Here is a 15695-nt window from a genome sequence, read left to right as displayed (position 1 = left end):
CACACTCAGACACACGCTCACACTAAGTTACACAATCATACTCAGACACCCAGACACACACACACACACTCAGTCACACACTCAGACTCAGACACTTACTGTCACTCACGCTAAGATACACACATACACTCAGACACACATACACCCTCAGACACTCACACTCAAACACACACACTCACATACTCACACTCAGAGCAGGGCCAGTGCTGCTGTTCCTTGGAGACAGCAGTTAGCTTAATGAAACTAGGATGGAAGACAGAGGAGTCAGCTCGCATGTATCGGAGAACTGTTTCTCAAGCCTCCAAAGAATTACTGCAAAAGGAAATGCTGTAAGAGGTGAGGAATTGTGCAGGTTTCTGTTGTCAAGTGAAGGAGTGACAATGAGAGTGATTGGATAACTAATGATTGGAGAGAGAAACAGCAGAGTGGGCTCTGAACCAAGCAGTAAAGGTGGCAGTAGATCTCGGATAATGGACAGGGAAGCAGCTAAGGTGGCTTAGTGTGTGTATTTACCCCAAGTGTGACCCCGCTGTGCAGTAACGGGCACCAGGAATAGCAATGCTGGTTTGGCTACAGGAAGCACATAAAGTCAAGAAATGGAAGCTTCGTCCTGCGGGGTCAAGGGTGAACTTTAATATTTTAAGAGGCGGAGTATTTCAGAGCAATAGAGAAATGTTCCGAATTACTCAAGGAAAGGAAAAGTAATGGCTTCCCTGGAGAGAATGCTGATGAGTTTAATGGCCCAATTAGTTGACAGTGGGGGGAAAAAAGACTTAACGCTCTTGACAACAAGATAGGTTCCTCTACACTTACTTTCCATCGCCATGGTAACTAGGGAAGGGAAAGCACCTTCTGGGAATTGATCAGGAATCTATAAGATTGTCCTCAGGGAGAGAGACAGAAGTAATAGATTCAGAGTTTCGCATTTTCTCTCGAGCTGAGAAAAGAACCCGAGGTTGTGACAACGAGCAGTAACTTCCAAGCCTTCCCTGTGAATTAAACAGTGCATGTTATCCTACATTCTTCTATCACTGGCACTGAGAATGAACGAGAAGCCTGCTGAGCTAGGTCCGATCAGCTCCTCCACCACCACACGCAATCGGGAGCCATGGCTGGTGACTGCAGCGAAAGATGGCGACCCGCTCTCGAACAACGAAGCCCTTTATTGCTAACTCATCTGTTTGCACGTCTTGACAACAACTGGGGGTGGAGGCAGGGGTAGTGGGGGTGCGTTGGAGCATGCTCCTGTCTCTGTGCGCCATGATGTTCCAGAAGCCCATATTTTCTAGATCATCTCAGCATCTCTCCTGGGAGGGGAGCTGGGGTGGGAGGGGGTGGGGTGGGGGGGTGTCTTCCAGGAACCGTGGCAAATGTCACAGACACCCTGCCTCAAAAATAAACCAGGATCACGGAAAGCCAGCCCTGCCCCATCCTGGGGACCATTAGGAAGCCAAGGCTTTGGCAGAGGGCACAGAATGGATTGCATAAATAATTCCAGGGACGAAAGCCTTCAATTCAAATGGTTCGATTGGAAAAGCTGGAGTTAACAGCAGAGAAGACGAATAGGAAACTTGATTAAGTGTTTAACATCAGGAGGGATTGGATGGAGGATTAAAGAGAACCTGTTTCCACTTCCCCAAAGGTCACTAACCAGAAGGCACTGATTTAATGTGATTGGCAAGCGATTCAGAGCAGACATGTTCTGCCCAGAAAGTGGTTAGCAGTTGTTATGCGCTGCCTTGTAAAGGAAATCAGCTCAATAATTCAAAGGTCAAAAAAAAAATCACACAATACCAGGTTATAGTCCAACAGGTTTATTTGAAAACACCAGCTGTCAGGGCAGCACAGTGGCTCAGTGGTTAGCACCGCTGCCTCACAGCGCCAGGGACCTGGGTTCGAGTGCAGACTAGGGCAAATGTGAGGTATTTGCACATACTCCCCCGTGTCTGTGTGGGTTTCCTCTGGATGCTCCAGTTTCCTCCCACAGTCCAAAGATGTACAGGTTAGGTGAATTGGTCATTGCTAAATTGACTCATAGTGTTAGGTGCATTAGTCAGGTGTAAGTGTGGGGTTGGGGAATGGGTCTGGGTGCGTTACTCTTCGGAGGGTTGGTGTGGACTTGTTGAGTCGAAGGGCCTGTTTCCACGCAGTAGGGAATCTAATCTAATCTGTCAGAGTGCTGCTCCAACACAGGCACCTCCACAATATTTCGAAGGGTTTGTTGGGGCAGTGGAGCTTTCCTTTGAAAGAGCCAGTACAGAGTTGAAGGGCTGAAGGGTCTCTGGGTTGCATTATTACATGGTTCTATTATTCAATGGAAAAATGGCTGCTTGTCTGGCAGGTTATCCAATTAGATAAAAAGGAAGGCCCTGTCTGCTTCCCAATTGGCCGAAGAGATAAACAGCTGTGATGATTGACGTGCTGAACAGCAAATGACAAGCACTGGATTTGTGTGACATTACCCTATCACACCTCCAGGAACTGCAACATTTTATATAGCCTTTAAGGGAATCCATCAGGGCCCAAGTATGTTACACCTTTACCCAAAACAGATTATAGGGACAGACTCAAGTCTGCCTTGGTTAACCTTGATAGTGGGAAAGCTTTTTGAAGTGACAATCCAGGGATAATAGTAATAGTCACTTTATAAGTGTGAATTTTTCCAGGAAAACCAAGATGGAAGTGTTTCAAGGCAAATCATTGTAATTAAACTGGATCGAGTTTTAGATGAGGTGACAGGGAGAGTAGAGGTAATGCCAATGTTGTGATTAACATGGACTTTCAAAAGACATCTCACAGATTTATCAGCAAGGTTGAAGTCCATGAGATGAAACACTCAGCAGCTGCCTAGGCATGAAGTTGGCTGAGGAACAGAGAGCAGTGCATTCTGCTGAACGGTTATTTACCAGTCTGGAGGAGATGTACAGTGCGCCCTGCAGGAGTCTGTCGGAGGAGCACAGCTTTTTACAATCTACCCTTATTGACCTAGACTTGGGTGTACCTACAATTCAACAGATGACTCAAAATTTGTCAATATTGTGAACTGTAATAAACTGCAGCAAGATGAAGTCAGGCGGGTGAAATAAGCAGGCACTCTTTTTAAAAAATTAATTTGTGGGATGGTGGCACCACAGGCTGGGCCAGCATTTATTGCCTGTCCCTAGTTGCCCTTGAGAATGTGGGGGTGAGCTGCCTTCTTGAATCACGGCAGTCCAGCTGCTGTGGGTTGACCCACAATGCCCTTAGAGAGGGAATTCCAGGATTTTGGCCGAGTAACAGTGAAAGAATATGGCAACATATCTCCAAATAAGGGTGGTGTGTGGTTTGGAAGGAACTTGAAGTTGGTCACCTTCCCATGTACTTGTCACCCTTGTCCTTCAAGACAGAAGTGGTCCTGGGTTTGGAAGGTGCCATCTGAGGATCTTTGGTGAATTTCTGCAGTGCACCTTGTAGATAGTACACACTGCCGCAACCGAGCGTTGGTGGTGGAGGGAGTGGATGCTTATGGAGGGATTAGGTGCAATTAAATCCAGAGAAGAGTGAGATGGTACATTTTGGTTGGAAGAATGTAGGGATATTGTCTAAAATAAGGATATAAATCCACATAGGCAGGATCAGAGAGAGACAGTCACCCAAGGCTGGAATCAAATCCAGGTCCCTGGGGCTGTGATGCAGTACTGCTAACCATTGAGCCACTGTGCCACCCAAAAAGCCAACACATAATGCAGCAAGATTGAAGGCTGAGACAGACAGATTTTTTTTAATGGATAAGGGAATTAAGGTTTATGAGGAAAAGATAGGGAAGAGGAGTTGAGGATTATCAGATCAGCTAGGATCTCATTGAATAATGGAGTAGAACTGATGGGCTGAATGGCCTTCATTTGCTAATATGTCTTGCAGTCTTTTATCAGGCAATTCAGTCAACCTCGCCTCTATCAGAGAGCAATCTTATCTTAAGCACAAGCCTTTATTTCCTTTCGTAGACCTGCAACCATCTCCCCCGCTAAAATAAAATACCATTTTCTTTACAAAGTCGCTACTAAATTAACATTCGGCATGCCCCCGATGCGATGGATTCCAGATTCTCTGAACAGACTGGTCACAAAATTTTCCTCACTTCTCTTCCAGTTCCCTTGCCAATTATTTGAAATCTGTGTACTTTGGTTACCAGCCCTCCCTGTCAGACCAGGAAATGGAAAATCAGCTACTCTATTAACAGAATTGCGCATTACAGTCCTTCCTCTCACTACGCCATGTCCAGCTCCCCACAGACATCTCCCTGTCCCTGCCCCATCCCCAATACCCCCCATTATCCCCACACCACCACTCTTCCTCCACCTTCCAAAGCTTTAAACACACCTCCTCAAACCTACCACCCTCTCCCCTCCCTCTCCCCACAGGCCTTAAACCCCCACCCTATCACTCCGTCACCACTCTCTATAGGAAGGATCTCATTAAACTGGAAGGGTGCAGAGAGGATTTACAAGGATGTTGCCAGGACTGGAGGGTTTGAGCTGAAGGGAGAGGCTGGAAAGGCTGGGGCTGTTTTTCCTGGAACGTAGAAGGTTGAAGGGTGACCTTCTTGAAGTGTATAAAATCATGAGGAGCCTGGATAGGGTGAATGGCAAAGATCGTCTTTCCTAAAGTGGGGGAATCCAAAACAAAAGGGCACAGGTTTAAGTCGGAAGGGGAAAGACTCAAAGGGACCTGAGGGGCAACATTTTCACAGAGAGGGTATTGCCGATGTGCAATGAACTGCCATTTAAAGGACATTTGGGCAGGTCCATGGATAGGAAAGGTTTAGAGGGATATAGGCCAATGCAGTCAAATGGGACTAGATTGGTTTGGTCACATGAATGAATTGGACCAAGGGGTCTGTTCTGTGCTGTTACACTCTGTATGACCTCCTCTCAGACTACCACACCACGCCCCTCAACTCCAACCTTCCAACAACACCCAAAGCCCCTGCCGTCTAAAGCTGAGCCAAGCGTTGTATTTGCTGCAGAAGGGAACCTCGCAATATTCATTCAGAATCTTCGAAAAGGTAAAGCTCAGGGGTTATTAGTTTACAAACCGAGCCTTAGGTTTCGATTCAGATCGGCAACCCTTTAGAGGAAGCATTTCCATCTCCCATAGTGCCTGACTGGGGGGGTGGGGGAGGGAGGTGGTGGGTTTGAGTAAGATTTCAAAACAATCATAGATCAATAATTGTTGGGAGGCCTTGCCCTTGCTTCAGATGTAAGCAAAGTACTTTAAAGAAGAGAATCCTTTTTTTCATCCTCCCTTCGTCTGAGAAAGAAAAATGGCAGATCCGTCGCACCATTTTGTGTCGTGATATGATCCACATCAAAGGGGGTCAATTATTACCCGTCTCGATTGGATATAATGCATTAGTGTAATGAACTGAAGGCAGTTGGAAGCAGCAGTGGGACAAATCAGATACACTAAACATAACTCCCACTGGGCCTGATCTATAAAAAATCTTATCTTCAAATAAATAACACACATTGTTTCCTGATCTTTGTGTGTGATTGGTACATTTACATCTAAGAAAGGAAAGAGATATTATGTTTATTAAATGTGGATAGACACAAAGAGAGTACTAGATGGAGAGGGTTTTAGAGAAATAGAAAGACAGACAGAGACAATGAGAGAGAGAGAGAGAGAGACAGATATCAAGAGAGAGCAAGAGAGAGAGATTCAGAAATACAGGAGGAAAATTGGAAAGGAAATATTGAGAGAGTCACCAAGGAGGGAGAGATGGACAAAGTGGGGTAAAACAGGGAGGGAGGAAGAAGCAGAGAGTGGGTCAAACAGGGAGAGAGAGAGAGGGTGGGGTCAAACAGGGAGGCAGACAGGGTGAAACTGGAAGGGTGACTGAGAAATGGATGAAGAAGCAGTAACTAACGCTGAAATAATTAATGGAATTGTTTTTGCAGTAGTACTCTTTGTGGTCTCCCCCTGCCAAAGGTACATCGATTCTCCTCTCTCTTCCCCATCCCCCACCCCTGCCTTTGATTGATCCAGGAATATAAAATAAAGGCAGGTTTGCATCAAAGAAAAGCTCTCCTTGTTCCTGATGTTATTACCCTCTGCTCTGTTACCATTTCACATCTCAGTATGTTAAAGCTACAATTTGTCAGCCTTTTTCAAATTTCTCCCTTAACGTTACCTCCAAGTCCCTGTGCTCATTTCAATTATTGTTAAATAAATTTTACCACTCAGCAAATGTGAGCAAGGGATGCTTTACTATCAAAGACATAAAACCAATTGGTCTGATTAAGAATGGCATGGTGGCTCAGTGGTTAACACTAGGGACTGGGGTTCAGTTCCACCCTTATGTGACTGTGTGGAATTTGCATATTCTCCTTGTGTCTGTTTAGGTTTCATCCTGCAGTCCAGAAATGTGCAGGTTAAATGCATTGGCTGTGCTAAATTACCTTGCGGTGTTCAAAGATATGTGGGTTTGCCTTGGGAAATGCAGGGTTACAGGGATTCAGAGTGTCGGTGTAGACTTGATGGGCCGAATGGCCTGCTTTCACACTGGAGGGATTCTATATTCGGACATTACACTTTTCCCAGCAGGCTTTGTGAGCTCAGGGACGTTAGGTTAAATGCATTGGCTGTGCTAAATTGCCTTGCGGTGTTCAAAGATGTGTGGGTTTGCCTTGGGAAATGCAGGGTTACAGGGATTCAGAATGTCGGTGTAGACTTGATGGGCCAAATGGCCTGCTTTCACACTGGAGGGATTCTATATTCGGACATTACACTTTTCCCAGCAGGCTTTGTGAGCTCAGGGACGTTTGGGGCGGGGTGGGGCTGGGGAATTGAAGTTTCCCTTCAAAATTTGACCTTTGGAGTTCATGTCCTACTCCAACATTTGTTGGTCACAAAACATGTGCTTGCGAAATAGCCAAACATGTTGAGTGTCAATCTGTAAATCTTCCCAATGCGCACCAATGACAGGCCAAAACAATTTGAGTGATTCCTAGGTACTGACATGACAGTAGATATTGGAGCATCTACCGTCAACTACGATGGCGATAGTAAAATGCGGCCTTTGTAAAAACTTCTCACTGTATGTCTATACTGGAGTGCAAGTGACAATAAAGGATATTCTATTCTAATAAAGGATAGTCTCTTTGCCAAAAAAAATTACTTTATATAGCCCCAGGCTCCAACACGCATGTAAAAGTATATGTGGTCACCACAACTCAATCTCCTTGGGAATGCCAGTGGGCTGGACTTGTGATAAAGGTTGGTGACACAACAAGGGTGTGTTTTATGGGGTGGAGGTAGGGTGGGCTCAGGACCTGCCTTCATGGGCAGCCCATGGTGGAGGTCATGGCACTGTGGGTTGGACCTCCTTCCAAGGAGAGAACTCAAGATGAACAACACTGGGAAGCAGTATCCCCGACACAGTCAAGGAAAACTCTCACAAAGGTTCCAGTTTGGGTCTCAATCCAGGGCACTGAACACAAGCATCCAGGCTGATGGTCTGTCTAGAGCTGAGAGAGTGCTGCACTGACTGGGCAGATGCCTTTTAGGTGACATTTCACACTGAATCCCAATGGCTGGATATAACAGGTAGCAGTCAAGATTAGAGTGGTGCTGTCATAGCACAGCAGGTCAAGCAGCATCCGGTGCTGAGCTTTTCCAGCACCACTCTAATCTTGATTCTGATCTCCAGCATCTGCAGTACTCACTCTCGCCTATAACAGATAGCATGCCAATGTTTCACAGAAGGGTGGGGGGAGTATGCCACCTTAATCAATAACAGTCAAAACAATTTATATGGTCACAAACACATTCTGGGAACTTGCTGTGTGCAAATTGGCTGCCGCACTGCTAATGTTAGAGCAGGGATTATGTTCCAAAAACCTCCCAGTCGGCTGTAATATTCTTCGATATATTTCGTGACCATGGGACCCCGTGAATTAAATCTCATTTTGCTTTTATAAGCTGCATGTGTTTGTAGATGTGCAGCACTCGAGAATAATGCACTGTCATCAACCCCTTCCATCACATTACTGATGATCGAGAGTAGACTGATGAGGTGGGAATTGGCCAGGTTAAATTTATCCTGTTTGTTGTGTATAGGATATATCTGGGCAATCTTCCATATTGTCAGGTAGATGTCAGTGTTGTAGCTGTACTGGAACAGCCTGGCTACGGCTATGGTCAGTTGTCATAGAATCCACAGTGTGGAAACAGGCCCTTCAGCCCAACCAATCTACACTGACCCTCCGAAGAGTAACCCACCCAGACCCATTCCCCTACCCTATATTTATCACCGACTAATGCACCTAACCTACACGTCCCTGAACCCTATGGACAATTTAGCACGGCCAATTCACCAAACCTGCACATCTTTGAATTATGCGAGGAAACCAGAGCATCTGGAGGAAACCCACGCAGACACGGGGAGAGTGAGCAAGCTCCACATAGACAGTCGCCTGAAGGTGGAATCAAACCTAGGTCCCTGGTGCTGTCAGGCAGCAGTTCTAACCACTGAGCCACCCCACCGTGCCCCCCCAAGAGTTTTAGGACAAATCTCAGGCCACCCCAGATGGGACTTGAACCCACAATCCCTGACTTAGGAAGCCAGTGCTGTGCTGTGCTGTGCTGTTCCAGCAATAAAGTTTCAACTTAGGAAGCCAGTGCCTTATCCATTAGGCATCTGGAGCAAAGTCTTCAGTACTGTAGCCAGAATGTTGTCAGGGTCCATAACCTTTGCGGTATCCAGTCTCTCCAACCATTTCTTAATATCACACGGAGTGAATCAAATTGATTGGAGACTGGTATCTGTAATGTTGGGGACCACTGGAGGAGGCCAAGATGGCTGAAGATTATGGCGAAAGCTTCAGCCTTATCTTTTTGCGCTGATGAGCTGGGCTTGTCCATTATTGAGGATGGGGATATTTGTGATGCTTCCTCCTCGACATGAACTGTTTAATCGTCCACCACCATTCACAATAGGATTTGGCAGGAGTGCAGAGTTCTGCAATCGCTTAGCTCTGTCTATCTCTCGCTGCCTGTGCTGTTTGACATGCAAGTGCTCCTATCTGGTAGCTTCACCAGGTTGAAACCTCATTTTTAGGTGTGCCTGGTGCTGCTCCTGGCAGGCTCTCCAGCAGCCTCCATTGAGCCAGGGTTGATCCCCTAGCGTGATGGTAATGATTGAGTAGGGGATATGCCGGGCTGAGAGGATACAGATTGTAGTTGAATACAATTCTGCTGCTGTTGATGGCCCACAGCGTATTATGGATACCCAGTTTTGAGCTTGTCAATAATTAACCACATTGATGTGAGTCGGGAGTTACGTTAAAGATAGAATCGGTAAAAACGCACATTTTGTTCCTCAGTGGACCTGAGTGGATTACCAGACTGGGGTTTCTCTATGACTGTCTTTATGGGGTTAGTTGGCTGGATGGTCAGATTGGTGCCAACAGCACAGGATAGGACCGATTCCGGTTGGGGTGGTTTTGGGATCGGCCGTCCTTGCTTGTGGTAGCGGCGGTGGGACTGTGGATCAGACCTGCCTTTAGGCAGAAAACTGCAGAACAACACCTCCGACTCAACCTTAATCGTGAAATCCTGATGTTAAACGTCATTGCTGGAGCAAAGAGCCTGACTGGTTGTCTGCCTGGCATGAGGGGAAATGGCCCAAATGTTAACTCTTTAAACACACACTTCAACAAAGCTCCATTTGAGAGGCTGAAGCCACTGAATTAATCACCCGGGTCTCTTGAGTGCATTAACTATCTGTCTTGATTAAATATTGATTATTGAACATCTCCAGGTAACATTTGAAACTGCAGGACTGTAACTTGCAGTGTAATGCCTTCTCACAAACCCCATGACATACTGCTTGATCTACTGCACTTTCAGGTTCTGGGTAGGATTATTGCCTTGAGACTCCTGGCTACCTACCTCACGTTCAGATGCTGCTACTCACCTCTACTAGCCCTGACACTGACCCCGCTGCAACCCCCAACATCAATTCCTGTCAAATTCAGTCACTGTCCCTGTGCCTTCATTAAACTGATCTATTTCATCAACACTTGATTAGCCTTCGCCATTTGGGTCCCTCCAAGCTGCAATTTCCTTCGGCACTAAACTTTCAAGTGACAGTTTTATTCCTGTCGAAAGTAAATTAGACTTGCTCTGAATGTGACCATTCCATGTGGTCTACTAATGTCTGAACACAGTGCCTTGGAGAAATTACAAACCCAATAATTTGCCTCCACAGTTGCAGCTTTCATTTGATTGTCTATTAAAGAAGCATGTGCCAAATAATTGGATCAAGCAGTACAGAACAGTCAGGGCCTCTGGCTCAAACTACAGGAACTAACAGCGGTACTCATGTTAATCCTTCAAACTCTCTCTCTCTCTCTCACTCACTGGCACTTTCTAGTTCCATCTTCGAGCTTCTCCACAGTGTCCACTGTTGAGCTTTCTCATGATTTTCTCTTGGTTTTTAGAATACTCTGTCCCTTGACCCACTTTGTACAAGCTGCAGTTCTACATGGTGCTTTGTCTATCTCGCTGTCTTCCTCAATCCGTCTTTGTCATGATTTGGATTTGGATTTGGATATAACATGGTATTGTGTGATTTTTTTAACTTTGTCTTTGTCATGTTAAACTTTCCTCCTCTTTATTTCCTGTCTTTACTTATCAATCTCAATCTGTAATCTCGAGTCCTACAACTGTATGGGATCTCAGCTTCCAACACTGATCTTTTACATGCCCCTGATTTTAACTGCCATATTATTGGCTCCTTAATCTTCAGTTCCTTAGGCCTGAAGTTCTGGAGTTCCCTACCCAGACCTTTTCACTTCTTTCTCAATGAATAGCAGGGCACAAGGAAACTCGGAGAAATAGAGAGATCTGGGAGTGCCAGCCCACAGATCCCTGAAAGGGGCAGGGCAGGTTAAAACACCGTAGGTAATCTAATCTAAACAAAAATAGGGGAGTTAATGCAAACGGGACACTTGGCTTTATCAGCAGGCATAGATTGTAAGAACAGGGAGGTGATGTTAGAGTTGTACAGAACATCACTGAAGACACAGCTCGAATACAATGTGCAGTTCTGGTCACCACACTATAGGGAGGATGTGTTTACACTGGACAGGGTGTGGAGGAGATTCACCGGGATGTTGCCTGGGCTGGAGTAATTCAGTTATGAAGAGAGGCTGGATAAGCTTGGGTTGTATCCTTTGATGCAGAGGAGGTTGAGGGGGACCTGATTGAGGTGTATAAGGTTATGAAGGGTATGGACAGGGTGAATAGAAAGCAGCTGTTCCCCTTAGTCAACGTGTCAATGAAATCACTGCACAGAGGCCAATATCCTGTCACCAAGTCACCCTTTATTCACCTGTGGCCAGCCAGCTCAGAGTCAGTCCCCTGAACTGGGGAGATTTTAAATCCCCTGTTTATATATATTTTTTCTTTTTTTTCTCTTTTTCAAACCCCCACACTACCACTAAATGCTTATTTCTCCCCAACACCCATGTCTTGTGTGTGTGCAGGTGAAAAAACGAGTACAGAAAGCTTTATTCATACCCCACCACCAGGAAGAAAGGAAGCATCCGAGTGGCCAGTGACAAATAATGCCCTTCTCATCAAAGGAATCCTCTGTTTATATTTTTTCTTTTTTCTCTCAACTAACTCCCGGTTATATTTTTTTCTTGAACTAAGGAGAATCTGGTTGTCATAGATCAGAGAACATTACAGTACAGACCCTTCGGCCCTCGATGTTGCACTGACCTGTGAAACCAATCTGAAGCCCATCTAACCTACATGATTCCATTTTCAGCCATATGTTTATCCAATTACCATTTAAGTGCCCTTAAATTTGGCGAGTCTACTACTGTTGCAGGCAGTGCATTCCACGCCCCTACAACTCTCTCAGTAAAGAAACTACCTCTCACATCTGTCCTGTGTCTACCACCCCTCAATTTAAAGCTATGTCCCCTCGTGCTGGCCATCACCATCCAAGGAAGAGGGCTCTCCCTGTCCACCTTATCTAATCCTCTGATTATCTTATATGTCTCAATTAAGTCACATCTCAACCTTCTTCTCTCTAATGAAAACAGCATCAACTCCCTCAGCCTTTCCTCATAAGACCTTCCCTCCATACCAGGCAACATCCTAGTAAATCTCCTCTGAATCCTTTCCAAAGCTTCCACATCCTTCCTATAATGCGGTGACCAGAATTGTACGCAATTCTCCAAATGTGGCCATACCAGAGTTTTGTACAGCTGCAGCGTGACCTCCTGGCTCCGAAACTCAATCCCTCTCCCAATAAAAGTTAACACACTGTATGCCTTCTTAACAACCCTATCAACATGGGTGGCAACTATCAGGGATCTGTGTACATGGACACAGATCTTTCTGCTCATCTACACTACCAAGAATCTTACCATTAGCACAATGCTCTGCATTCATGTTGCTCCTTCCAAAGTGAATCACTTCATACTTTTCTGCATTAACCTCCATTTGCCACCTCTCAGCCCAGCTCTGCAGCTTATCTCTGTCCTTCTGTAACCTGCAACATCCTTCGGCACTATCCACAACTCCACTGACCTTAGTGTCTTCCGCAAATTTACTAACCCATCCTTCTACGTCCTCATCCAGGTCATTTATAAAAATGGCAAATAGTAGTGGCCCCAGAACAGATCCTTGTGGTACACCACTAGTAACTGAACTCCGGGATAGACATTTCCCATCAACTACCACCCTCTGTCTCCTTTCAGCTAGCCAGTTTCTGATCTAACCCACTAAATCACTCTCAATCCCATGCCTCCGTATTTTGTTCAAGAACACAAAACCATGTTGACTATCCCTAATCAACTTATTCCTTTTTGCGATGATTATAAATCCTATCTCTTACAACCTTTTCTAACACGTTACCCATAACCGAAGTAAGGCTCACTGGTTTGTAATTACCGGGGTTATCTCCTCTCCCCTTCCTGAACAAAGGGACAACATTTGCTATCCTCCAGTCTTCTGGCACTAATCCTGTAGACAATGATGACACAAAGATCAAAGCCAAAGGCTCTGCCATCTCCTCCATGGCTTCCCAAAGAATCCTAGGATAAATCCCATCTGGCCCAGGGGACGTATCCATTTTCCCAGTTTCCAGAATTGTTAGCACCTTCTCCTTGTGAGCCTCAATCCCATATATCCTAGCAGCCTGTATCTCAGTATGCTCCTCGACAGCATTGTCTTTTACCAGTGTGAATACTGACAAAAAAATACTGTGCTTCTCCTCTCTCCTCTGACTCCACACACTTCGGCGGGTCGGTGTGGACTCGTTGGGCCGAAGGGCCTGTTTCCACACTGTAAGTAATCTAATTGTAAATCTAAGTAATCTAATCTAATTATAAAAAACTTCTCACTACTGTCCTTGCTTGGCCTTAATCTTACTCTAGTCATTCTTTTCTTCCTGAAAAACCTACACAAAACAACTAAGTCGCTGGATAAATAGTTCCTAACTCGGTACAGATAATACAACAATGTGTAGCACCTCTCCGTCCTGTTTATACTTCTTTTAAACCCCACACTACCACCTAACAGTAGTAGGTGCTTATTTCTCCTTAACACCATGTCATGTGTGTGCAGGTGTAGGGCACAGTGAAGAATGAGTGCAGAAAACTTTATTTATATTCCACTACCAAGAAGAAAGGAAACACTTGGGTGGCCAGTGACAAGCTGTGCCCTTTTCGACAAAGGAAGCCCCTGTTTTTCTGTTTTTTTTCCCCCACATTACCACCTAACAGCGGTAATGCTTATTTTTCCCCAGTACCCATGTCATGTGTGTGCAGGTGTATGATACAGTGAACAACAACAAGTGTGTAAATCTTTGTTTATTTTCCACCACCAGGAATAAAGGAAACACCAGAGTGGCCAGTGACAAGCAGTGCCCTTCACATTAACGGGCAGTGATCAAACAGTGAAGGGGAGGGTAGGGATTAAATCAAAATAGAGTTGGAGGGGGAAATAATACACTTCACTTCCCGCGATGCCCACCTCTCCCTGAACAGCTCGAGGGTGTTCGTGCTCCTTCTCCAGAGACACCCGGGCTCTAACGTAACCGCAGAAGAGGGGCAGGCAGTCGGCCCTAATGACCCCCTCCATGGCCCGCTGCCTGGACCTATTAATGGCCAGTTTGGCCAGGCCCAGGAGCAGACCCACGAGGAGGTCCTCTGACCTACCCTCCCTCCTCCCCTGTTTATATTTTTCCCCTGAGGAGATTCTAAATCTTCTGTTTATATTGGTCAGCCAGGGCTTTCTTTGGCTCAGGTTAACAACCCCAATCAAGGATCTTGTAGTCAACAAGATCTGCCTGGTTCCAATCACTACAGTCAATAACGAGGGGGCACCCTCTTAAAGTGAGAGGCAAGAGGTTTCAAGGAAATGTCAGGAAAGCCTTTTTCATCCAGAGGCTGGTGCGAGTTTGAAATGCACTGCCTGGGAGGGTAGTTAAGGCGGGAAACCTCACAACCTTTAAAATGTACTTGGATGAGCACTTGAAGTGTCATAACATTCAAGGCTTTGGGCCTAGTGTGGGGAAATGGGACAAGTGTAGATAACAGTATATTTTTGGTGGTACACATTTAATGGCGCAAAGATCCTCTTCTGTACTGTACGAATCCATGGCTCCTTAAAACTATAGTTTCTTTCCACCCTTTCGGTCACCATCCCAATACGTCTTTACGTGGCTCAGCACTAAATCGTGATCTTGTGATTCTCTTGTAAAACAGTTTGGATATAGCACTACACTACACATGTTACCCAGATGATAGAGATACTGTTCTTGTTGCATGATAATACAGCTAATAATTGAGGGATAGCTAATGGAGCTCCCATTCTACTATAATGTTATCCATTAAATCAATTTAATCTTATTATCTTACAAATCTATTAAACCTTCCATGTGGAAAACAGGTACAAATTCCTGGTGTAAATGATAAGAATGAGTCAAGCCAGGAATCTGAGTAAGACTCTTATACATATAAAAACCTGCTGTGTCTGTCTTCTACATCCAAATTCAAGATGTCTTCACTCTTTCTGTCCAATAGAGCTCACCATACTGCTGGGTGAGAGCCACTTTAGGCTCGTGTCCTGTCCTGTCATTAAAACTCTTCAGTGCAGCCTTGAAGGTGGACTCAAACACTTACACAAAACAACTAGTCACGGGATTAAATATTTCCTAACTCTGTACAGATATTGCAACAATGTATAGATTAGATTCCCTACAGTGTGGAAACAGGCCCTTCGGTCCAACCAGTCCACACTGACCCTCTGAAGAGCAACCCACCCAGACCCATTTCCCTCTGACTAATACACCTTACACTACGGGCAATTTAGCATGGCCAATTCACCTGACTTGCACATCTTTGGTCTGTGGGAGGAAACCGGAGCACCCGGAGGAAACCCACGCAGACATGAGGAGAATAGCGCGTCTCCTACTTTAAATGTACTGTCCCCTATCTCTGAAACCGTTCCAATCAAGGACACTTCGTAACTCTGTCTTGTCTCTTCCATCCCACATGTGGTCATCATTCAAATCTGATTTCATCCAGTGTGTGCTCTATTGCAACAAACTTACATTCCATCACCTTCACAGCATATGTAAGCTCTTCCCAGTTGTCTCCATGGCTACAGGTTGTCATGATTTTTACCCTCTA

Source organism: Chiloscyllium plagiosum, chromosome 7 (genome assembly GCF_004010195.1).
Source record: "Chiloscyllium plagiosum isolate BGI_BamShark_2017 chromosome 7, ASM401019v2, whole genome shotgun sequence".
Lineage (NCBI taxonomy): Eukaryota > Metazoa > Chordata > Chondrichthyes > Orectolobiformes > Hemiscylliidae > Chiloscyllium > Chiloscyllium plagiosum.
This window is presented reverse-complemented; position numbering follows the sequence as displayed.